Genomic DNA, 25,172 nt, shown 5'->3' on the forward strand with positions numbered 1-25,172 from the left:
GGAGACACAGAATTGGAAACAGGCTCCAGGCTCTGAGCCATCAGCCCAGAGCCCGACGCGGGGCTCGAACTCACGGACTGCGAGATCGTGACCTGGCGGAAGTCGGACGCTTAACCGACTGCGCCACCCAGGCGCCCCTCCGGGCTGCTGTTCTTGAATAAAACTGGTCTGCTTACAGGGGAGCGGGCTGCTACATAAAGGGCGGTGGTGAGCCTTTCTTGGGTAAAAGAACCCTAAAGAGTTTCTGGTGAAGCTCCAGGGACTTGAGTAGGGGCTGAGGACACCCTAAGCTCTGCCGACCCGGAGACTCCTCACCTCTCAAAACTTAAGTCTGCATCACCTGTAGCCGTAATCATGGGTCTTTACATACGTGAACAGCAAAGAGCACTAGGCAATCCTAGCGTGGCATAAAATGGCCTATCTTTTCACCAAAATGTGGCCATCTGCAAACAAAGAAACACTGATGGGGTTGATCAGATGATCCAGCAGTTCAATGAATCCTTAAAAGCCATGGATCTAAAAGAAAGAAGACCGGGGAGCAAGAACACTGTGGTTGAGGACTGTGATATGTCGTCCCTGGCTCCTCTGTAGGAAAAGCCAGTGACGATGCAGACGCCTGGAGACCACGATTTCCGGACGGAGGTTTTTCATGACATTCACACTATCTCCTCGTGGCGTAAAGATCACAAATATCCAGGTTTCCCTTTGAGGGCGTTCCTGACCTACGGCCACATCTTCGCCTCTTCTGGGTGGCGATCTGGGCTCCGCTCCACAGAGGAGGCAGGGCAGCGGCGTGGCTGGAATTCAGTCGGAAGGGAGAGACACAAAGAGGGGACAACACTGGTTACTTATTTCAGAGACGTAAGAGATCCCCCACATCTCGACACAGAAATTAAGGTGAATCAGGAAATGGATGGCGTTTTTCAAGTCACATGAAATCAGCGCCCCACGGTTCATCATTTTCACCAAGTGTTGGGCTAGGTTTCTCATATATATATTTTTTTACATTATGTGCATGGCTCATCAAAATCAGTGCAAGGAGAGCTCTCATTTTATCCTGAAAAGAAGAGAACTAAACAGTTTTGTTTTGAAATTACCACCTCTAGCTTTACGGTACGATGAGAGGCAGCTTCATGTAGGTAGTTCTTCAATGAGGAATGACTTCTCAAAGAAAGAAAAAAAAACCTCAGAAATTTCATTTGGAAAAAGGAAACATCTATGGATTCTTTAAAATAATCTTCTTTGTGGGGCGCCTGGGTGGCACAGTCGGTTAAGCGTCCGACTTCAGCCAGGTCACGATCTCGCGGTCCGTGAGTTCGAGCCCCGCATCAGGCTCTGGGCTGATGGCTCGTAGCCTGGAGCCTGTTTCCGATTCTGTGTCTCTCTCTCTCTCTGCCCCTCCCCCGTTCATGCTCTGTCTCTCTCTGTCCGAAAAATAAATAAACGTTGAAAAAAAAATAAAATAATCTTCTTTGTGAAGAGCCTACTTCTGGAGCGCCTGGGTGGCTCAGTCGGTTGAGCGTCCGGCTCTTGGTTTCTGCCCTGGTCATGATCTCACCGTTCATGAGTTTGGAGTTCATGAGTGTGGAGCCTGCTTGGAATTCTTCCTCCTCTCTCCCTCTCTCTCTTCCCCTCCTCTGCTCTGTCTCAAAATAAACTTAAAAAAAAAAAAAAAAAAGAGCCTACCTCTGTGCTGGGCCCCCCGCGAGGGTCTCACTTTCATCGCCTCCTATCTCCTTCATGCCAACAGAGGACACACTTACCAGCAGGTTGGTTTGAGCTCCAGATGAAAAGACTAGCTCAGAGAAGTAAAGGGGCTTTCCCCAGGTAACAAGGTGAAATCACCAGCAGTGTGGGTCCATTTCACTTTAAACTAAGGATGCACGATCTCATTCTTATTATTAATTTGCTTGCAATTCGTTATCATGAAATATACACATTCTAACTGCTTCCTTATAGCCCGTACATTGCATATAAAATCGACTCCCGCCCCACATACACATAAAGTTACATATTAAACATGATGCTATGATCCCTCCTGGGGTATGGTGTAGAAAGGTATTTTCTTCCCAGTGCTTAACTCTCTATATGCCAAGCATTTTTTTTGAAAGTGTGCAGGCCTTTAACTGTAATGATGTTGAGGTGCACTGACAAGGATTAGCTAAACACACGGGTCCTCATTTCTGCCTCCCTTTTTCCTGATGGCTGGGGCTCTACAGGTCCCCTCACTCACTCAAAGGCTGCAAGGTCAGGCGTAAGGTAGTGTCGTCCCTCCGCTTCCTCCAACTCCCCAGGAGCAGAACAGCCAGGCTAGACCTTGCCCAGCCTCCTCCCAGGGAGGGCTTCAAGGCCCTTGTGCCACGTAGGCAGAAGAATCAATGGGAAGGTTAGGAAGGAGCAAGTGTCCTTCGTGCCAAGCCCAGAAGGAAGTGTTAAGCTTTCCATTAAGTCTCCAGGAGCCAGGCAGCTGCCCTGCACCAGGCGGAGTGCCCCCAGCACAACTCAGGAAACAATCCTTCTTCAAAGAGGCCCTCCAACACTGACATTTCCTCTGGATGTCTTACAGGAAATCCGAGTGAGCCCTTGAGTACCCGCCGTGAGAGAGAGAAACTGGAGATTTGGGGCTGGGTTGAGCTTCCACGGAAACCTTCGGAATTGCTTTTATGAAAAGCAATTCAGAATTATCTTTTATATAAAAAATATTTCTAGACGATAAAGACAAATCAATGTCACTTTGTATTTGTTTCTATTGTCCTCCTCTTGGATCTGCGTGGCTACTGCGTGAGCCACGACGCCTCACAGCCAGGGATGTGTTCTTTGTTTTAGAGATGAGCTCACTGGCACAGTTAGGGCACACCGGGCCCTTCCGCGTCAGACAAATCCCAAGAACCAGACCCTGTAGCGGTTGTGTGAATGTGGGCCATAGGGGCATCCTATGTCACTGCAGAGGGGACAGCGGTGGGAGCATTCATGCACTTCCTTATGCAAGGGAAACTTCAAAGCCACCTTCTGAGGCAAATGAGGCCGAGATCTGGATAAACAGGGCCCTGAGATACCGTTCCCCACCCCCATCCAGAGGGAAGAGTCACCCCCGACCCCTCTGGGTTCCAAACGGAAGTTTTGCAACAAAGTATCAAATTCTAGGCGTTTTGAAAAGTACTATGCTTTCCAGTCATGAATCTTTTCACTTTTACACTTGCTCCACAGGCCGAAAGATCCGACAAAAGTGCAACAAGTAACATTTGGTCCAGAATTGGACAAGTTGACTTTATCCCTCCGAGGCTTTCTTTTCCGCGTGGCTCCCTGGGGAGCCCCCTGACTTGCCTCCCTTGGTTGGTCGGATTTGTTCATTTCTCTAACTTCATTCCACTGAAGTTCAGCCGAACTAGCCGGGAGGTGCACCCTAAAATAGCTCCTCCAAGAACCCGAAGCAACCCTCGGTCTTTTAGGAGTTTCCAGCTCAGAGCACACATGTGGATGTCACACAAAACGAACAAAATCACAAACTCGGAGTCCCGGAGGCCCAGGCCGCCCCTGCCCACCCCCCCCCACCCCCCGCCCACATGGCCAGATTCGGCCGGGGGACGCGCACGTACCTGGAGATGAGGCCGGCAGGGTGGGCGCGCCACGTCTCGGGTCTCGGCCCGCGAGGTCTCCCGCCCTTTATACCTTCTTCCCCCCACCCCACCCCCTGCCTCCAGGAGCCACGTCTGAGAGGCCGGATGGGGGGGGCGGGGAGCCACAGAAGGTCTCTGCGAGGCGGGGGAAAGGGAGTCACCGAAAAGTCAACGCTCGGGCGCACTCGCAACAGGGAGGAAGGAGGGGGGCCGCTGGGGTGCAGGGGGCAAGCGGGCGAGGAGGGGGTCCCGTCCCGGGAAGGGCAGCGGCGGGGGCGGGGCCCGGGGAGGTCAGGCGCGGGGTGGGGCGCTCGGGTTTCACCCGCGCGGGGAGGGGAGGAGGAGGCGCGGCGGCGGGGGCGGGGCCGGGGCGGGGCGGGGGGCGGGGCGAGGCGGCCCCGAGCTCCCGCCCCGAGCTCCCCGCCCGCGCGCCCCGCGCCTCTCTACTCGCCGGGAAGGCGGCGCCGGCGGCGGCTGCTCTCGCTGAGCCCGCTCCCGCGCAGCGTCCTCCCGCCGCGGGTGGGCTCCGCAGCCCCCTGCCGGCCGCGGCCCTCGCCTGGCGGCGGCTCCCACCCTCCGCAGGCGCGGCCCGGCCCGTGTGGCCCTTCCCGGGGGGCTCCCCTCTCCGACCCGTGGCTGCCTGGCAGAGCTGGCTCCGGCACCCAACTTTGCCTTTCCCGGTCCGTCGCCCCCGCTGAGCACGAACCTGCTCACCCCCGGCCCGGCTGCGCGCCCGGGAACCGTGCGCCCGGCGCTCAAACCGACGCCCCCAGCCCGGAGCGCAGCGAGCGGCGGGTGGGTTTGGGCAAGTGGTAACGGGGCTGAGGCGGCCGCTGCCTCGACTTCTCTCGCCGGGCACCGAAGAGGACCCTCAGAGCTGCTCGGGGCCTCAGGCGCCGGATGACTGGCAGGAGGAACGCGCCTCGCACCTGGTGAGCGACCCCCGCCCCGTCCCCGCGTGGCCGTGGCCGCAGCCCCGGCCGTGCAGCGTTGCTGGCCGCGACCCGGGGGCGGCAGTGGTCGGCGGGTGGGTCGTGTGGATCTCAGGTGGGGTCGGTCTGGCAGGCGCTGGGCGGGGGAGAGCCGGTGGCCGCGCGCACGGGATTAGGACGACCATCCGTGCGGGGCACCCACACTTGGGCTAGTGCACGGGCTGGAAGTTTGTGTCCCTGTCTTTGCCGAGGTCGGAGCGCGTTGAGGTAAGGAGCGGAAGCGACGCGGCGGGCGATCTGGCGTTGGCGAGGCGGGACCCCTACCCACCACCTAGGGAAGGTGCGCAGTGGGGGGCTGAGCGCGCACCCGGCGCGCGTCCGGGCTCGCGTAGTCGGGGGCGATGCGCTGGGGTCCCGGGGGCTTGGGCTTCGCAGCCCCGCCGGCTGGGGCAGATTTTCCTGTTCGAGTTACGGGGGCTTTGCGGCGCGTGTGAGAGACCGGGAGGCCGTGGGACTTGGGCTCAACTCCGCCAAGCGCTTTGCTTAATGAGGGAGAATGAGGCTGGGGCTGCCGGGGCCCGGGAGTGCCGGATGGTTTGCAGCGCCAGGCGAGTCCCTTTCCACGGGCATTTCTTCGCGGCTCCACGGTTTCGCATCCCCTGGCTCAGGATTTCGGAGCCGGAGGTACATCTGGGCCCCGGAGGGAACTGGTCCTCCAGAGATGTGCAGGGGAACCGTCGCCAAGGAGTGGACAGGGCTCCCTCCCCGCGGCGCCCAGTGCCCGGCCTAGCGCGGTCAGATCCGGATTCCCGGGGCTTTGGCGGGAAGCGCGTCTACCTCCTCGCCCTTTTTCCTTGCTTTGTACCTGGATGCGGCGGCTCAGAGTTGGGATTTAACTTTCCTGCGCCTGCGGCGTCCCGGGGATTGCCGGCAGGGGGCGCTGAGAGCGAGCACTGGAAGAGGGAGACAGGATGCTGAGAGCAGGTACTCTGGGCGAGTGGGTGGGGGTCCTAGTCAACAAACAAGGGGACTCGGAACATCTTGGGAGTTGGGGGGGGGTGGGGGGAGCTGATCCTTCAACCGAGGGAGCTGTCAGCCTTGCAAGAGACGCGACAGGAAAGGTGGTTGCCAAACACAAGTCTAGAGAAAGGTTCCTTCCAGAGACAAGCATATCCCTGCAAACTCTTCTGTCTATGCGTCTGGCTTCGTCCTTGGGATTATTTACTCAAAGAAAAATAAATAAGTAAATAATGATAATAATAATAATAATAATAATAATGTGTTGTCAGTATGTTTTGTACTGACAAGGTTCTGTTCCTCTGGAGGATGTTAGTTAAAATGCCAGGAGTTATGCATGGTTGTGGCATCTTGCTTTCAAGAAAAGCAGTCGTATGTCACAGTTAGCTTATCGAGAAGAGCTCTGTCATAAAGGCCAAGTTTGGAAACAGCAGATATGTTTATTCATTCCACAGTTAGTCTTTCCTAAGTAGACACAGAAAGAAAAGAACATTCTTTACTAGGCAAGACTTGTCACATGTAATTAGGATTAAGTTAATTGCTAATTGTGCCAATTTTATAGTTGAAGAGGGGTTAATGTTTATCATGCACCCCTTTGAGTGACCAGTTCCCAGTTTCAGTTCAGGGAGATAATACCTGGAATCGTGTATCACCCAAATAACTTTTCTGGTCTATGCCTGTGTTTGTATCAGAGGAAACAGGGAATTTTTTTTTTTTTATCCCAACCATTTTTCATTTTGTTTTTAAAGAAAAAGCAGTCTGAAATGTAATTGTTTGGGCCACTTGGAAGACAGATTTCTTTTTCCTTGAGTTTCTTTCTTGTAAAAACCTTACCACAAAATAGAAGCCCATCCACGGTGTTGAAAGTTCACACTAATCCTTTGTGCGCTCATGGAACCCAGGGGTGATGAACTGGTACCTGCTTTTACATGCTTTTAGTCTATGCATACTTTCCTTAATAGGGAGAAGATGGATGGTACTAATCATTTTGTGCCTTTTAGGAATTACACTAACTTATTTGGTTGTTTTAATGGCAAACAGCTGCGAGATTCCTGCTGGGAGCAAAGACTTTGGTCTCTTGGGTGGTAAAGCTTGTCTGTGTCCAAAAGCAGTTTCTGAGATGTTCAGAATTTGGTAAAAATAAACCTGCATTCTTCACTGCCGTTTCCTTTTAAAATTGTTTCTTCAGCATGTCTGGATAGAACGGAACATAGGAACATACAGTGCAATGGCTGTTAAAGTTGTCAGCTCTGGGGCCATAATGAATATATGCACATCAGAGTAAGCTTTCGCTTACGCTTTAGAGGGTTCACAAACCTTCTGAAGACCCATCCGTGGTTTTGCAGTAAGACCTCGTGCTTGAAAGTCACTGGAGACTCTTAATTCAGGGACAGATGTTAAAACTGAAAAACTTTTCTTTGTTGTACGCTAGCTCCTTGGGACTATGTTGAATGCTCTTGGTGTTGGAGAGAGCTGCTTAACTGAATCATTGCATAATTTTTATTAGCTTGATAAGTGTTTTGAATGACTCCAACGTTGGTCTTTCTTTTGGGTTACAAGGTCATTGAGATGAAGGCTTTGGTTGTGATAAACATACAGGAAAGTGGGAGTGGGTGAAAAAGAACTTTGCTAAATGGCCAGCCCAAGGTATAAAAGGCAGTCCATCACCTAAGCAAGTAATTATGAACTCTAGAAATAACTGAGATAAGAACATAATCTCAGAAGGTTTGCATTGCCAATCATACAGTGTGCAAGATAGAACAAATTAGTTTAGAATATGTCTGAGTCTAGGAAGGCACTTCTGTAGTAGAATTTATGTACAAGTGTTTGAGAAAAGTAGTCCTGGATCCTGCAGTAAATCCTCTGTAATTCTTGATTCTAAAATTATACCAAAGTTGTATTAGAAATGCTTCTGAAATTGTTGCTATAGTTACTTAGACCAATTGCTTAGGGTATAATTATAACACCAAGGTGACAAATTTTTATGTTTAGTGTTAAATAATTTTTAAAATGTAAATTACAGCATCTAACAAATTGAGTTCTGCCCAAGTGCAAAGTGTGTGGTGTGGAACCTTGTACATTTCTGCCCACCTGCATCTATTTGCAAATTTATGCAGAGAAAGTGAACTATTTTCTTGAGTCCTGAGATGAGTATATGTAAGTGCTTTGAGTTGTTTGTCCTACTTCGTGTATTGTTGTTGACAACACAGACATTTTCACATATGTTTCCCAGCAACCTTTTAAAACTGAGACGCAGAAGCTTTGTCGAAAATTACCAGTTTTTATCACCCTGCTTGCTGCCTTGTAGAAATGATCTGCTGTAGATAGGGGGCAATCTGCTGTCTCTAATCCCTTCCCCAAGTGGTAGCATCATCATGGTAAATTCGACAGGTGAGGAATAGCTCGTAGGGAAGCAGTTTGAAGAAGCGGCTTTTGGTATGCTTGATAAATATATCGCTATTATTTCTTTGATGAAGTTGCTAGGTATTGGTTATCTGGATATATGAAATCGAATCCTAACAGCAAGACGAAGAAAAAAATTAAAGTGAGCTAGCATATACACAAGTAAACTTTTCACTTTCAACGAGCCTACCTAGAATTTGGAATTTAAGGCAAACGGAGTAAAGCAAACGAAAATTTGATCCAAGAGAAGATGGAGCATAAGTAGTTTATTGTAATGTACTGGTATCCACACGATTGATCTTTGCCATCTGCAGGTTGTGGAGCTAAGGAAACCTGTCTCTGGATTTCAGTGTTTTGAATCCAGGCGGCTTCAAAGACAAGTTGTATTTCACCTGGGGCACGACGTTTACAATAGGATTAACCCAACAGTGGGCTCAAGAAAACAAATTTTTTTTTGAAAGGAATTGCTGCTTTCTTTTTCTTTTCCCTCTGTTGTTGTTTTCTTTCTTTCTTTCTTTCTTTCTTTCTTTCTTTCTTTCTTTCTTTCTTTCTTTCTTTTTTGTTCAAGATAAATGGTTGCCTGGTAAGAGCAAAGATGGACATACTTTATGTCTCTCTCCTGAGTTGTATTTTTAAAAAAAAATTTTTTTTTCAACGTTTATTTTTGGGACAGAGAGAGACAGAGCATGAACCAGGGAGGGGCAGAGAGAGAGGGAGACACAGAATCGGAAACAGGCTCCAGGCTCTGAGCCATCAGCCCAGAGCCCGACGCGGGGCTCGAACTCACGGACCGCGAGATCGTGACCTGGCTGAAGTCGGACGCTTAACCGACTGCGCCACCCAGGCGCCCCTGAGTTTTAAAATATATTGGCAGAGTACTGTTACATTTGGAAAAAGTAAAGTCATTCCCCTCTTTGCTCTCTTTCCTCCCCCACGTGTGCTAGAATTGGTTTCCTGATGAATATTGAAAAGCACCGTATTCTGAAAGAGGATAAATTTTTCTGGGGGTGAATATCTTTTATTTCTGGAAGGCCGTGAACCCACTAATCTTTTATCTTCCCGTCTTTCATTCGTTACTAGTCACTATATCTCTAGGATTGGCCATCCTGTGCTTCTGTGGGATGATGAGACAGTATCTGTTGGAACAGTTGTATGTTATGTTGCATTTTTTTTTTAATTTTTTTTAACGTTTATTTATTTTTGAGACAGAGAGAGGCAGAGCATGAACGGGGGAGGGTCTGAGAGAGAGGGAGACACAGAATCGGAAACAGGCTCCAGGCGCTGAGCTGTCAGCAGAGAGCCCGACACGGGGCTCGAACTCACGGACCGTGAGATCATGCCCTGAGCTGAAGTCGGAGGCTTAACCGACTGAGCCACCCGGGTGCCCCTGTTATGTTGCATTTTTATGTACATTTGTGAGTAGATCACATTACTGCAATGGGTAATTCAATTACAGATATGTATGATAAATACCCAGGAGAATGACGCTATCAGAAGCCAGCTCTCCTGGAGCAATGATGCTGTATTTGCTGAGATGTGAAATTAAATAAGTTCTAGGCAAGTGACAATCGGGACTGAGCAAGGACAAATTGTTCACGGGAAATAGAGCCTCTTTCAATCAGTTCAAATTCACCCAACATTTGACAACGATTTGTGATGTGCCTCTGCAAAGAAAAGCAGAGTCAAAAAAAGCAGTAAGAGAAATCCTGCTACACGGTTTCTGGTGAGTTGTCTGCAGAATCATCAGATGGCTACTGCTTGGCTTAAACTTCCTGGAAGCAATGCATTCCTCCCAGACTGGCTCTAGATAAAGTTCCTCACAAAGAACTTCCCTTTCTGTAACACAACTGGAGACGGGGCACATCTGGGAGAGGGCTTCCGAAGCCACCAAGGACGCAACTGCTGGCTGCCAGGACCGCACTAGCTTTCTGCTGAAAGAACGCATCGGATGCCAGGGACCAGGGGGGGTTGGACGTCCTGCAACCACGTGGATTTTAGAATCGCAACTGGGTTCTGGGATTCCTTTTACGGGACCGAGATTTAGACCGGCTGTAAAACTCGACCGATTATAAAGCTGACAACAGTGTTTGTAACTGGTGGTACGAAGCAAAGATAATTGCTCTGGATATTAAACTCCCTTGGGCCCAGCAGATGTGGTAGTTAAGCCATTGTTAATGTCCGTTGACATACAGCATGAGCTAAATAACGGATTTGCTTCTGAGCTGTCTGCCGTGTAAATTCCTGTGTGTTGTAACCGTGGACCTGACTTTAAGAAAGTTCTAGGGCAGCTGGGGAGAATAATTACTAGAAGCCCACGGTTTAATAGAGCTGCTTGCCTAATCGGGCAGGGCAGTTGGGAGAGGCGTCAGCCTTAGAGGGAGCACTCGCTGGCACTGGAGGAGTCCCAAGGGGACAGGCCCGCCTGCTGGTGCTGGAGACGTGTCTGCGGTGGTGCCCCCGGATTCCCGGCCAGAGCGGGCAGCTGGAGGGGGTGGTGTGGACAGCAGCAGTTGACGGTGGTGAAATCGTCCCTGTCTGACTCGGATGGTGATGGAGGCTCTGTTGAGGTCCCTGTGCAGAGGTGGCCAGTGGAGTACGTGGAGGGACTTGGAGATGGCCAAGCCTCCGTGCTGGGTCTGGGTCAGAATCCCACCTCTGCGTCGTGTCCTCGGAGCCTTACAGAAACAGGTGCTCCAGAAGATGAAGGGGAGGAGGAGACCGGAAGCGTGCTTGGGCATCTCTGCAGGCGTGGTGAGGGTGTTTGGTAACCAAGGTGGAGCCTCAGGAATGGTAACACGAAACACACTAGAACTAAGTTGTGACTCAGAGGATAGGTCAAGGGAACAAGTCCTTGAATTTGCCTGCAGTGGTAGAACCAAGAAAGCTGGGCTCCGGCCTGCTGAGTGTGGGTCCAGGGCGTCAGACTGCGGCTGCTGAAGTGCAGGATGGGGTCCTTGGACCCGGGACCTGAGGGGGCACTGAATGGTCTCAGCTGGAGGAGAGATGGGCACCTGGGACTGAGAAGTTTGACTTGGCAATTAGCATGAAGACACTTTATGTGTTTGAAGACATCTGTATTAAAACATAAGAAATGGAAGTTCAAAGATGTTGTTTACTTATTTGAAATAGAACTCCCGGGGCACCTCGGTGGCTCATTCTGTGAAGCATTTTGGACTTTGGCTCAGGTCATGATTTCACGGTTCGTGAGTTCGAGTCCTGCATTGGGCTCTGTGCTGACAGCTCAGAGCCTGGAGCCTCCTTCAGATTCTGTGTTTCTGTCTGTCTCTGCCCCACCCCTGCTTGTGTTCTGTCTGTCTCTCTCAAAAATAAATAAACATTAAAAAAAAAAAATAGCACCCCCCCTCCCCCCAAAAAAATTCCAGGAAACACGGAATCCTCGTTACATATCTTCATACATTATAGAGAGTTCAGGAATTCTAGACTAAGTTTAGAAATATGGCAGGCTTTCTTATTTCTGAGAATAGGCCAATAAGCCTGGTCACTTAGTTGGATTTATAGATTTAATAAGCCAAAACAAATGAGTGGGTAAACGAAATGTGGTATAGCCATCCAATGGACTACTATTCAGCAATAACATGAATGGATTCTTGATATATGCTGTACTGTGTGTGAACTTCAAAACATTATGCTTAGTGAAAGAGGCCAGTCACAGAAGACCACATATCCTATGATTCAGTTTGTATGAAATGTCTAGAAAATGCAAGCCTATAAAGACCGAATGCAGATTAGTGGTTGCCTGGGGCCTGGAATGGGGATTTGGGAGGGCCTGACCATGGACAGGCCGGTCTTTTGGGGATGATGGATATGTTCTAAAACGGGACTGTGGAGAGTCCTACAACCCTACCCTGTACATTTACTAAAACCCATTGAATTGTACACTTACAAGGAGTAAATTTTGTAGTATGTAAGTTATATCTCAATAAAAGTTGTTTAAAAAGAAAAAAAGGAACTGTGACATAATCTCTACTATTTGAGTGCCTTAAACTGCCATTGGCCCACAGCGCCTTTGGTGGCTCAGTCGGCTGAGCATCCGACTTTGGCTCAGGTCATGATCTCGTGGTCTGTGAGTTTGAGCCCCACGTTGGGCTCTGTGCTGACAGCTCAGAGCCTGGAGCCTGCTTGGGATTCTGTGTCTCCCTCTCTCTCTCTCTGCCCCTCCCCCGCTCATGCTCTGTCTCTGTCTCAAAAATAAAATAAACATTACAAACAAAATTAAACTGCCATCGGCCCAAACAAATCCTGCCGTTTAGGTGCAGTCCTATTCCGTGTTTCCCTGAGTTTCACAAAGTCTGGTGCCGATGCTGGAGGATGCTGAGGTGATGGGCATTTCTTTGACGCGGAGGCTCTTCCTGGGAAGTGTGTCCGCATCGTGACCTCTTTTATGCAAATGAGCAAACCCAGGTTGCTTTTGGATGAGACCACAGAACCGAATTAAATCACTCAATTCAACTAACCAGCCAGTCTAGCTCGTGGGTGTGTTTGGTGCCCTCTGTTCCCAGTCATGCGTTAGACTGGATTGTTCTTCTGTCCGTTTTATTATGTGGCATAGCTGGGGGTGGAGGGGAGGCAGTCTTTGGAAACACTGCATCTCCTGGTCAGAGCTGCAGGGTCTGGAACTCTGGAGAACTGCTCTGCTCACAAACAGTGCTGCTTTCCTGTGGTGGGCAAAGCCTCAACGATGCCTGCTTCTGGGTCCTGGTACCTGTGCTTAGCACGGCTTTTCCTGCGGCTGGTGACGCAGGCAACTTCTAACAGCCAGATCCAGTGGAAGGGTGCAGATTTTTTAAATGCCCAGAGCCTGAGTACTTAAAGCAGAGTGTTTTGTTTTGTTTTGTTTTTCTCCTTTTAGAGGAGAAGAGTCGCCGTAGCATCGCTTCTAGCTCTCTCTATTCTGCTTTGACGAGTTTTGCGGTTAAAGCGCAAGCTGAAATTAGGTTATGGGGAGAGCTACATATGAATTGCCTGTAATTTCCTTGCTCTTGGACTGTTGTCTCTGGGTGGGGGTGTGTCTTTCGCTGTTCCCTCTTGTTTATTGCAACTTCCATCTGTTTAGGGCATTAAAATCCTCTCTGCCTCCTGCCACGGGCTTTCTCGGCTCTCTCTCGGGCACCTTACTCTCTCCACACCAGTTGGTTTCCACATGGTGACTTTCCATGGGAGTGTTTACTTTGGCACAGACTGTCCGAGCTCCAGATACACCCAGGATGGCTTTTCGAGAGCTGGCTGCAGCTTGCAGGCCTCAGAGCTCATGCGCGTCTCTCCATTAGCAATAAAGTATTTTTATCCAGCCCTGTGATGTTTCCGACAAGCATTTTCTAACAACGCTTAACTTCTTCAGTCTTTGTAGTTGCAGGCAACAACTGAGATTGACCAAATTTCAAATCCTAGTGCGATAGCTTTATTGACTTCTTACCAATGTTATTTCTGATTGGCTTATCCCACATTTGCCCGCTCCCAAACTTGCAGCCTAGATGCAAATTAAGAGTAATAATTATAAAATGACTATGTTTTTCTATTACCAATCCTAAATTATTACTCATCTTTGGTGAGTGGTAAGGAATTATTTTTGAGATTACATTAGTATTTCCTTTTGCTTATTAGAGGGCAAAGGGGTGGGAGACATTTTTATTTTTGATGTCACTTTTGATGGTTTAAATTGGTCAATAACACACTGGTTACGTGGGTATTTTTTAGTGGTGGTTTTCTTTCATTTTCAATGAGCTAATATTCCCCGGATTTCAAGGATAACTAGTTAGGCATTCTGTTAAACAGATTGGTTACATGATTAGAGAAATTTCCATGTCGCTAGGACTGATACTTAGTTTTGAAACCACAGGAGTAAGAAGCAATGTGATGTTCTCTTGCTTTAAGACCTCCTTTAGAGAACTGTTGATTTGTATCGGCTCTGATAGCTAGAATTGATCATAATGAAATAAGGGGGAGTGTTACGTCGGGAACTACGTGAAGACATTGTCCTCAGTGGAGAAAATGCATTAGACTATTGCTTTTGATGATTTTTTACTTTTTCCTAACCATTTCCTTTTCTGGAAAGCATCCAGATGTTAACATCGAATATTGATTTTAAACACTAAGACGTATAGGATCCTAACTTTACTCGGGCAGTTTGGAACCAGGAAACAGCCTGGAATGTTCACTTCCCAGCCCTGGGCTGTGTGAGGCTAATGTGCAGATGCCTCCTTACCTTACTTCCTGTCCTTTCTCTGAAGTTTAAAATCGGAGGAAGTTTGCCAACCTGTCAGCAAAGGAAAACTCCTATAAAGTTTGAGCTAGGAGGTAAAGGTAGGCATTTTCATGATTTAAGTTTAATATTGCCAGGCTGTAAGTAGAAAAGGAAGATGATGTTTTCAGAGCAAGGGTCCAGTGCCCAGATGTTGAACTCTGTCCAGGGTAAGGGGCGCAGATGCCCAGCGTGAGAAGGAGAATGCTGGACTCTGGTTTCTTTTCTGTTCCAACAGGGCTGTTCCTCAGATATCCTTTGATGGCTTTTTCAGTTTTCTCTTACTAATCCAGCAGCCTTTTAATTATTGTGCTCCTCCTTTACCAGAAAAGCGTTGAGCCAAGCTGAGTTCGTGACGTCTTCTAATTGACCGTCTCGTTTCTAGTAAGAGCCGGCTCACTCTCTTTGCCTTCCCTTCTCTGTTGCAGTGTCCATCCCGCCACGTGAAAGGGGTTTGCCAGGTTTTGTCCTGTCTGATACTGTTTGGCGTCTCCAGCACCTGACTCTTTGCCGAGGGGCTTCAGAGTTCCTGTTGATGCCCCATGACCGTGCGAGACATGTTCTCTCACCCAGGGTCTCGTTGGTGTGGTGCTTCGCGTTGGCTCATACAGGTCGGACCTCCTCTAGGTCGGTTAAGAGTGTGACAGGAATGTGATGGCTGTTAAGTCACACCCCGACATTTGCTGCACGTTGGATGGTGTTCCCAAGCTGGGAAAAACATGCAGCTCGAAGCATTTGCTCCAGGGCAGTAGGAACGCCTCCATTCCCGAGTCACGTCATGGTGGAAGGGACCTGAAGCCACTTTGGATCTCTCTCTGACTTCCTTGGCTCCCAGTCATACCTTAAAGGTGGTGCTCAGCAGGTGGGGATACCTAAACCCATGTGCTCGGGTTGGAAACATTTCCCACTCTTCCTATCCATCCTGTCGCTTTCTTTTACAGTGCGCGTCTTAAACCAGTGTTTTCCTGCAACTTTCTATATGTAGAAATACTGCCCTTGGATGTGAACTGTGCAGTGTTCAGGGGCGTGGGGCTGGGGGAGGGTGGGGAGGGGAGCCCTTTGCAGAGCTCTGCAAGGCCAGCCAGTGCACCGTGGCTGTCTCCGCTTTCCGAGCCGACTCCAGAGTCAGGCCTGGAGCCAAATTTACTCTCCGTCTGCCAGCAGTGATGGAAACTCCTAGGTCCTATCACCAGCTCGTGAAAAGAAATCATTCAGGAAACTGCAAGCTGGCAAGTAAGAATTGCAAAGATTCATTCACTCGAAAGCTTACGCCTGCAAATGTTATTTAACTTTGAACAATTTCTCCAGGCCCACCTGCTGGGTTTCCATCTCGTTGAGGTTTCTCTTGGTGCAGAGGAAAGCCTGGGAAGGATTCACAGTGGGGACCTGATGGCATGTGCCCTGGGGATGACATCAGCTGAGGGGCCTCCCGGAGGTCCCACACGTCTTGCATCCCGGACCCGGGCATCTGTGCAGTAGGTTCTCTTCTGCAGAACTTCGTGGAGTAAGTGTAAAGGTTGGGACTTTCGTTGCTAAAGTTATAAACCGCAGAACAATAGAGGGGAACATCAGTCTTCATAGTGATCAGATACCCTGCCAATTAAAATACCTTGAAGACCGTTTTTAAAAGAGTATCTGTTGACACATTAATTGTTTATTGAGGTAGGCTCAAGAAAGTGAATGCTTTGAACTTGGACCATGACCAGAGAGAAGATGAACTTGACAGGCATGGGGAAGGGGTTACTGAGAGTAGCATACTGTAAGTTTTTGTTTGAGTAGAAGGGCATTTTCCTAGGTCTACATAGAATTTAAAGGGACTTTTTTCTTTTTTAAAGTTTATTTTGAGAGAGAGAGAGAGAGAGAGAGAGAGAGAGAGAGACAACATGAGTGGGGGAGGGGCAAACAAAGAGGAAGAGACAGAGAGAGCAGGGGAGGGGAAGAGAGGGAGAGGGAGGGAGAGAGAGAAAATCCCAAACAGGCTTTGCCCCGGTCAGTGCAGAGCCCCACATGGGGCTTGAACTCAACAAACCGAGAGATCATGACCCGAGCCGAAATCAAGAGTGGGATGCTTAACTGACTGAGCCACCCCAGCACCCTGAGACTTTTTTCTTAGTATAATGCAAGTTATAAGCAAAAATCACACACTGCAGATTCAGACACAATTTGAAAGTGTATTTTATTTGTTTGTTTTGGTTGCTAGAAGGGAGTAGTGTAGGCTTTGGTGTGAATTGGGGAAGAAGACCAGATCAACATTTTTCATTTCGTATTTGTGACCCTGAGTTTCTTGATAATCTCTCAGAAAATCCTAGGTTTCTTAATTTAGTGACCGATTACTTTGATCTTCTCTCTTCAGAGGGAAAAGAATCATCATGACTTCTCAGCCAGGGATTGTAGGTTAGAACAGCACAGTAAGGGGCAGATCGGCTTCCAGAATGCTCCAAAGTGTCACCCTGCCTACTTCTCCCGTTTTGGAGTGCCTGGCTCCATTGGTGGGTCAGTTTGGGGTCAACATGAAGGAGGGGCACAGAAAGGAAAGGATCATCCTGGGTAATGGAGCCCCCTCTGAGCTCCAGAGAATGTTGGTTCCACTTTTCTTTTCGATTTAATAAAGGCCACACTGGCTTGTTCTGTCCTCCTCCTGTGTCTGAGGCCGCAAAAGCTCTGATCCTCCCCATTGTCAGGGAGCTTGTGATTTGCAGAAGAGCCCGTTGGTGTGTGGCTCATGGGCCTGAATGCAGTTTAGGATTTGCCACCAAGTAAGTGTTTTTTGATGGGCTTTTAAGTTTTTGTGTTTATTTTATTTTATTTTTTCAACGTTTATTTATTTTTGGGACAGAGAGAGACAGAGCATGAACGGGGGAGGGACAGAGAGAGAGGGAGACACAGAATCGGAAACAGGCTCCAGGCTCTGAGCCATCAGCCCAGAGCCCGACACGGGGCTCGAACTCACCGACCGCGAGATCGTGACCTGGCTGAAGTCGGACGCTTAACCGACTGCGCCACCCAGGCGCCCCAAGTTTTTGTGTTTAAATTAAAAGTGTACGTTCCCCCGAGAGCTGGCTTTGGGGCCCAGATTTCCTGCCTTGGGGTTGTTGGAGGAAGTGCTAAGTGGGGAGAACAGGACCGTGATTGGAGGCTTGGTAAAATCTTAGTCAAGACGCTGGACAAAGAGTACAGTCAGTGAGTGGCTCAGCTAGGGGACTGATATGGGGGGCCTGAGTGGCCTTTGGGGGTTCTTCTTTAATTGCACTTTTGACTGAACACCTGGTTTAGTTAAGCCTGCACGGGTACATTTAGGAAAACAAATGAGAAACACCTCTGGGAAGGCTGCTCCTTTCAAAGTGTGTGGGATGCTCATGTTTATCTTTGCTGCTGGTCAGGGAAGGGCTACTGTGTCTTTTTAAATCTAGCTCTTGGGGTCGACTTTGACTTCTGCCAAGTAGCCATTTTGCCCGATCATGTTACAGTTTATGAATATATGTATGTTGCGAACATGTTATAGCTTATGTCAGCTGTTGACAAAGTTCCCGAGTGGAGGTCCATCTGCCAAGCTCCAGTGCCAACCAGGTCCGTCTCTTGTATCTTCCAATGTGTAGGAAGGGAAGGATTTTGTAGGTGTATTTCTGTAAAAGAGTTTGGCCTTAGGTTTTCAGGAATTGGTAGAAAGCTAAAGGAATTCTTATAAAGACATAATTAGAGTACATAAGGAACGGTAAAATGTACATGTTTGAAATGCTTTGCCTTTCTGAACAATTGGGAGGTTGTTAGCTGTTTCCTTTTCTCACATTGGCTTCCAGATGATTAATTGGATTTACTTAATTAAATGCTCCACATTTAAGTGGAGTGGAGGCCCAGGGAGTATTCTGAAAATAGTATCAATTGTTTTCTATTGATCTACGGCATACAACATGGCTTGCTTCTACTTAGAGCAAAGACATTCGGTTGTATATTCATCATCTTTCGCTTTAAGTTATTTAACTGTAAGTTCTAAAGTGAAAAGTCTATTTAAAATATCTTATGGATGATCTCAAAAAATCCCATATCATGAAATTCTGTCCCTTTACTGCACTCCAGGGGAGTAAGCCAGCTTTGAGCACGGTTCTCTTGCTGCCACAGTATTTGGAACGTTTGGAGGGGCAATGGGGCTATTTTTAGCAAATTCAAATGTATCCTGTGGTGGCCAATTTCCAAGGATCCAAAATTAGTCACGGGATCTTGGACAGCACAGTGTCAAGGGCTCAGACAACGTGCCTGTTCCACATCTTTGCATTGCCGACCTGAATCTGACGTTAGGATTGATTGCTTTGGTCAAACAATACATCATTGTGTGGAGATAACAAAAGAATCACCTCTCACTGTGAACAAAGGGGTCAGAAGCTATGGAATTCGGGGCTGGGCGGAGTGGGCACCGATCAAATTGGCAGTGGTTCAGCCTGTTGGAAGATGACAGTGCCTTGATCATGAGGACAGTTAAAAACCCGACGGGTATGTTTATGTTATTGGCAGGGGTACAGAGGTGAACAGCCGAGATCCTCCTTCCCCCCTCCTGTTTTGTTTACATGAACAGAAGGTCAAAGGAGGACCCTTTCAGGCTGAAAGTCTTGCTTATCACACTAACCTTTCATCTGTAGTAAAGAGATACAGTTACCCTCCTGAAAAGATCTCTTACACATGTTGCCCCCAATCATGCCAGAGTCAAATGACCAGTTTGCTTTGAAAGAATTCTATTTCCACTTCCTTATGTCTAGAGAAACACTTCATTATTCAATATATATGTAGCCTACAGTTGTCCTCGGCAGTGATGGTTGATTACCGTTTTTCCCCAAGGGTTTTTTTTTTTTGTTTGTTTTGTTTGTTTGCTTGTTTGTTTGTTTGTTTGTAAAGCAATCCATAGTTTACAAGAGGATGGTCTACTTTTGAACAGTTTTATTCTGACAAGCCTTTCTGTCGTCTTAGTTCAAACTGACATGGCAGGCAGGAGGTTGACTTGATTCAAAGGAAGGGCAGTGCATTTGGTTGAATGCTAGCATCTTATCTGTTGAATGTGGAGGGCCTCCTAACTGATAATACCATTCCATAGACTTCCAGAATTTGGAAGATGGGGAGGCTGTCCAGTGTTTGTCTCCAGGCAGGGATTTTTCTAAACCTTCATAGAGAGACAGTGACTTATTATGTTCTTCTTCTTCTTTAATGTTTATGTATTTATTTTTGAGTGAGACAGAAGCAGAGAGAGAGAAGAGAGAGAGGCAGAGAGAGAGGGAGATGGAGAATCCCAAGCAGGCTCCATGCCTGGATCCCACAAACCATGAGATCATGACCTGAGTCGAAACCAAGAGTCAGACGAGTAGCGGACTGAGCCACCCAGGCGCCCCCATATCATGTTCTTAAGGGCTTACACAGGGGTTCCATTATAACGTGGGCCATTTCTTTTTAGTGTAGTCCAGAGGAGCTGGACAGATGAAAGGTAGCTTGTGTGGTTACCTAAAAAATGATTACCAGAAGCTTCCTTTGTGCCAGAGCCCAAGCCCTGCCCTGGGAATACGGTGTGTACAGGACAGAGGTTTCTGCTCTGTTGGTGTGTATTTTCAAGAACTTTAACGAGGCTTTGGGTTCATTCGGACACTGAGGATTGTCCAGAACCCCGATCCGGGAGGGCTGTGGTAGCAGGTGGAGGAGTGGGGCTGGGCACAGTGGGGACAGTGCGCTTGTCTGTGCCCTGGCTGTGCTGCCTCACTTCCTGGGACTAAGGGAGCAGTGGAGGTTTGGAAGGTGCACACCCAGGCGGCCCGGACCTGCATTCGGTCCCCTCTGCCCAGGATGCACAGCCGCTCTCTCAGAGCACCTGCAGCGAGGCGGTGGTGTCCTCAGACTCGTTCTCTAGGCTCTCTAGGTTCTCTGCGAGTAGAGAGGGCCTGAAAATCAGGAGCTTCCAGGTGAGTAAGGATCCAGGTGCTCATGGACTTCCTTTCCGGACCTTTGAGAAGTTTACGGTCACCCCCGTGGGACTGTCAGGGAACTTGGATGTCCGGACCCCTGTTGGACAAGCTCACCGCCGTGCCTCCCAAGGCCGCCAACGTGCGGTGTGCTTCCCGGTGTTCGCGGGGACAAACACGCAGCATCCGCCCTGGCTGCCGGGCTGCCTTTTCCCGTGGTTAATGCGCTTTGCAGTCACGAAAGGGAAATAAGCCTTTCCCGAAATGGAAGAGCCCCGGGATGCGAACAGGAGAATTGGTGCTGGAGCAACAGTCCGGTCACAAGGCTGCCGGAGAGCGCCCCTGGGGAGCCTGCCCGCCTGGTGCCGCTTGCCTACTGTGCCATCACCTACGCCGCTCGCCTACTGTGTGCTCATCTACTCCGCTCGCCTACTGTGTGCTCAGACGCCCAGCCCCCCCCCCCCCCCCCCCCCCCCTGCCCTGAGCAGCGCCTGCGATGTGCAGAAGTTTCTTGTTACAGGGGTTCCAGCGCGTCGGTCAACATTCCCAGACTCTGGGCTTCTGGAGGAGGGCCATTTCTCTTTCACAAACTGCCCTCCGTGTCCCGAACGCTGCTTGTGTGCGGCGTGTGATGGGTCCACGGTTAACGTAACGCTGGATGCCGCACTCTGCCCACGTGTCTCAAGCGGTGTGCCAACGGGGCCCACCCGCCGTCTCTCGTTGCATGTGTGTCTGTGAACCGGAAGGACGAACGCCCTTCCATTCTGTTTCCGCCCGTTTTGTCCCTTTATGCAAACCTGAAACAGCAGCGGCTTGTCAGGACGCAAATTTTGGCAAGTGGCTTTGGAGCAAGAGATTACTACCAAGGAAGTTTCTGTTTGTTTGTTTTTGCCAGGGTGGTGTTTCAGGTGTGACGAATTGGCGAGTTATGTGTGTTGTTTCCCTTTGGGTGTTTAACTGGGACAGATGTGTTTATGTTTTAATTATATATCACCTTATGTGCAGCTGTGAAATCCTCTACCTGTAAAAAACTGTGGCTCCTGAATGTGGACTCTCCTGTCACCACCTGCAGCCCTGTGTGCACATGACTTTGTTTTCTTCTCTTTTCTTCTCCCTTTCCCTTTCTTTCCTTCCTTTTCCTCTCCTCTCTTCTCTCCTCCCCTCCCCTCTCCTCTCTCTCTCTCTCTCTCTCTCTCCCTCCCTCTCTCTCCCTCCCGCCCCCCTTTCTTTCTTTAAACACATGGGCTGTGATGGTCTGTCCCTTCCGGGTATAAGCCAGTGCAGCCACGGATTGCCAACTGTGCTTGGGATTCACATGTTTGGAAACCGTCGCACCTGACAAAGCTGGAGAACGCAGAGGTCAAGAGCAGCAAGGGGAGTGAAGAGTCTGCCTTCTGTTCGTCCGTGCCCTTTGGCACCCGTCTGTCCTCCCAGCTCTTTCCTTCTCCTTAGAGGTTATGGATGCTCTACTGAGTCTAGTTGAACATGCCACCCTCTGCATTTCATGGTACTTCAGTTCCGGATAACTGTTCTGAAGGCTTCTGTTCCACATGACCCAAGAGAGTGTAAATGCAGTGAGGATCTGGGTACGGAAGTAGCAGAAAGAGGTTGGAACCCAAAAGACCTTTCAGTTCACAGTCCCCACCTCCCCTTCTTGTGACGCGTTTTAAACAGGACGAATGAATAATTGAAGGCTAACTTCCTACTTACTTCCAAATATACCCATGGAATTTTACAAGGATTGACATAGGTGGAGGAGGAGGCCAGTATTTGAAAGCATGTCATTAGTTTATAATTTGAAAAAAAAAAAAAAAGTCTGGCACCGGTTCAGTAGATGGCTTAACACTATTGGCAGAGGCCTAGAGGTCAGTGTCTGAAATATTCCTGGCACACAGAGCTTGCATGTTTTATTTCGTTTTAATTGCAGTTTATTAGTGGTAATTTCGGTTCAGTCACTTAGCGTGGAATAAAGGCCACCGTCCTATATCCTGAAGCTGTTGGGAAGGAGCCGTTCAGCAGGTGGGGGAACAGCCAGGGGGAGAGCGAGCCCCCGGCTGCCCCCTGGGGCCGGCCAGGGGGCATCCTCACCTCTGGGGAAGGTGCTGAGAAGCCTGGCTGCCAGCGAGAAGGCTGGGGGGACTTTGTTTCAGTAACGTGGGGCAGGAGCAGTGAGAGCGGGGTGGCAGACTGCGGCAAGCAGTTTTCCCCACCCAGGGCCTGGCTGCCATCCTCGGGGGGTCCCCAGACTGCGAGATGGCTGACAGCTGCTGGTGCTCTCAGAACTGGGCGGGGGGGGGGCGGGGAGGACTTGCCATAGCCACAACCATCTGGATACAGCGCTACGGCAGGCTCAGAACTCAGAAAAGCTGCCCTTCTGCCTCTTTCTGGGGACTTCCAGAAGTGCCAAGTCTTGCAAATAGAATCACCGTGTCCTGAGAGCTACCTGATCACAAAGGCTTTTCAGACCTCTGGAACTGGGTCCTCCTGAAATCTATAGATGCCTGGCTCCCCTGTGAAATTGATTTAATACCTGGGAACAGAGGCAAATCATGTAGACTTATTTCGAGGCCCCCCCCCCCCTTATCTTTCTTCTCAGAAGTAAATACAATAAACCTTCGGAAAACATGGGGTGGGATTGGGGGCAGTGACCCCTGCCCCCCACACAGTCAAAAATGTGCTAAAAACTTTTGATTCCCCCAAACCTGACTACTGATAGCCTTCCGTTGATCAGAAGCCTTACCAAGAACATGAACAGTTGACTAATACGTTCCATATGTATACATATTACATACCGTATTCTTACAATGAAGTAAGCTAGAGGAGAAAGGTTATCGTGAAAATCCTAAGGAAGGGAAATCTGTATTTACAGAACCGTGCTGTAGTTGTCAACCAGAGAAGCTGTTCAGACCCATCGTTGTTCAAGGGTCACCTCACCTGTAGGCGATGCAGTATGTATCATCGCACATGGATACATTTGTTTGTTTCCGTGATCTGTGGCTATGCGATGCATCATCCCCTAACTTAGTGGCCGAGGACATTCAGTTGTTACTCTCTCTCTCAGTCCTTCACGAGGCTGGGCTCAGCTGGGTGGTTCTCCCCGGGTCTCTCACGAGGTGGCCGTCACATCACATGACACAAGGAGGTAGGCTGGCGTCATCAGAGGCTTCCCAGAGCTGGACGTTCAAGATGGGCTCACTCACAGGTCTGGTACCAGGGGGTCCTTCCGTGTGCCTTCCCTCCTCTTACCCGAAGGCATGGGCTTCCACGGGCAGGAAACACACTCCAGGCCGTTTAAGGCCGTGCCCAGAGCTGGCAGCGGCTACTTCCGCTGAGCTGCAGCGGTCACGACAGCCCTCGGGCTCGCCCAGATCCCCGGGTAGGAGACATCGAGTGCGTAGTGACGGGCAAGTGCCAAGGCACGCAGCAGAACATGTGGGACGGGAGATTGTGTGGAGGCCATCTGTGGAAAAGTCCCATCTGCCGCGTCATTCCTCGTGTGCAGTGTATGGGAACCAGCAAAAGACATGTGTAATCACTTGCTAAGGTCAATCATACTTGACGTCGTTTCTGTAACGACAGGATTTGGAGGCAAACACACGGATACTTCAGCAGATACAGCATGCGGATGTCAAACTTACAAATTACAGAATGAACGATCTTTCTTTTTTCATCAAAATGCATTTTTTTTTTTTTTTTTTTTTTTTTGCTCCACGATGAACATTGCAGGATATCCTTAAATATCAAAGTCCTGTAGCTCTTTCCAGGATGATGATGAGGCAGCACGAATGTCGCGGTTACCGGAGTAGATTTGGGATCGGAGTGGCTGGCTTTGTAGCTCAGTTCTAGGAGAATTTGAGGGGCGTCTCAATCTCTCTGCGCCACGCTCTTGTCAGGTCTAAAACGGTAAGAGCCCTTCCTGCCTGGTAGGCGGTTCTCTGAAGATTAGAGACCGGGGATGCATGTGAATCGCCCGCTCCACAGTGAGCACTTTCCAGTGATAGCAAGTGTTTGTGTTGTGAATAGAAAGTCTCCTGCCAAGCCCAGGTGTGGGTTAACATCTTCCTCTACTTCAGAGCACAATGCGCAAGGCCCTTGCATCCGCTCCTCCGGCAGGTCACCTGCCCACGAACGCCCACACAGAGCGGTAGGAGGGAGGTGGGAAGAAAAAGGAAATTGGCCCAAAATAAAAACAGGGCTGGGAATTGTTGCTTGACTTTGCCAAAAAAGCAAATATCACTTGGTGTTAGGAAAAAGTAAACGGACAGAAAGGCTAGTGATTTCTCCTCGGTGGATGCTGGGTATCTTCCGCTTTCCCCGGTAGATCCTCTCTGGAGCCTTCTCCAGGCTCGGGAGGTCCAGCTGCGTGGACTGCGTCCCAGGCTTGCTGGCCTCCTCCTTCAGGCTGGCTTCCTCCCATGGGTGGCCTGGAGGGGCTGAAGGAAGGCTTGCGTCCTGAGGAGGGTGCACGGCTGGCTGCATCCTTCTAAGGCCTCAGTGCCCCCCCCCCCCCACCGCCCCGCCTCCTCCCAGGCGCCCTTGACGGAGCCCCTCCCGGCTCTCAGAACTGGAAAATGCTCCCTCCGTCCAGCCCAGGAGGCTAAGAGGTGGTGGTTGAGCTGGCTCAGGCTCAGCGTGGCCTGGGTCCCTCTGAACCCTGGCTATCCCAGCCCCAGAATGATAGCATTGACATCCATTTTCAGTTGGTTTTGTGACAGCGGCTCCTGCCAGCATGGGGAAGAATGTGAGAAGTTAAAAACTCCATGATCTTTTCTAATGCCTGTGAAGAGCTTTTGAGCCTTGTCTGGCTGTAGTCACTCCCAGCCCGGTGTGGTAGGTTGGCGTCCCTTATTGGAGTAGTTACATAGTCACATAAAGCTAAGCAGGGGGTGACGCAGATCGTGTGGCTGGATATATGATCATATGCTGAAACAGGACCAGAATCCTGGCCACCTGATCGATGACCAGCAGCGTGGAGGGAGGAGGGACCAGGGACGAGAACTTCTAACTTGAA

General features: G+C 49.4%; 1 protein-coding gene, 1 long non-coding RNA gene and 1 other non-coding gene across 9 annotated transcripts in view; 1 reads left to right on the plus strand and 2 right to left on the minus strand.

Moving 5' to 3' along the window:
* Positions 1-343: 343 nt before the first annotated feature.
* On the minus strand, positions 344-3,907 carry LOC109492280. The gene is made up of 2 exons (XR_002146133.3): positions 3,597-3,907; positions 344-797 (listed from the first exon to the last, which is right to left on the minus strand). It is a non-coding gene; the product is annotated as an uncharacterized LOC109492280 (long non-coding RNA).
* LOC111557038 lies at positions 897-967 on the minus strand. Its single transcript, XR_002736786.1, has one exon. It is a non-coding gene; the product is annotated as a small nucleolar RNA SNORD123 (small nucleolar RNA).
* A 147-nt stretch (positions 3,908-4,054) lies between the features above and the next one.
* Positions 4,055-25,172, plus strand: part of SEMA5A (semaphorin 5A) — a 483,514-nt gene continuing 462,396 nt past the window's right edge. For 3 of the 7 annotated variants that reach the window (XM_023239575.2, XM_023239573.2, XM_023239601.2), the window contains exon 1: positions 4,055-4,549. The gene's annotated coding sequence lies outside the window, so the exon portion shown is untranslated. Of the gene's footprint in view, positions 4,550-4,589; positions 4,817-23,894; positions 24,065-25,172 lie in introns of those variants that run through there. The other 4 variants (XM_023239592.2, XM_023239577.2, XM_023239595.2 and 1 more) reach the window with 2 other exon arrangements.

This window comes from Felis catus, chromosome A1 (assembly GCF_018350175.1).
Source record: "Felis catus isolate Fca126 chromosome A1, F.catus_Fca126_mat1.0, whole genome shotgun sequence".
Lineage (NCBI taxonomy): Eukaryota > Metazoa > Chordata > Mammalia > Carnivora > Felidae > Felis > Felis catus.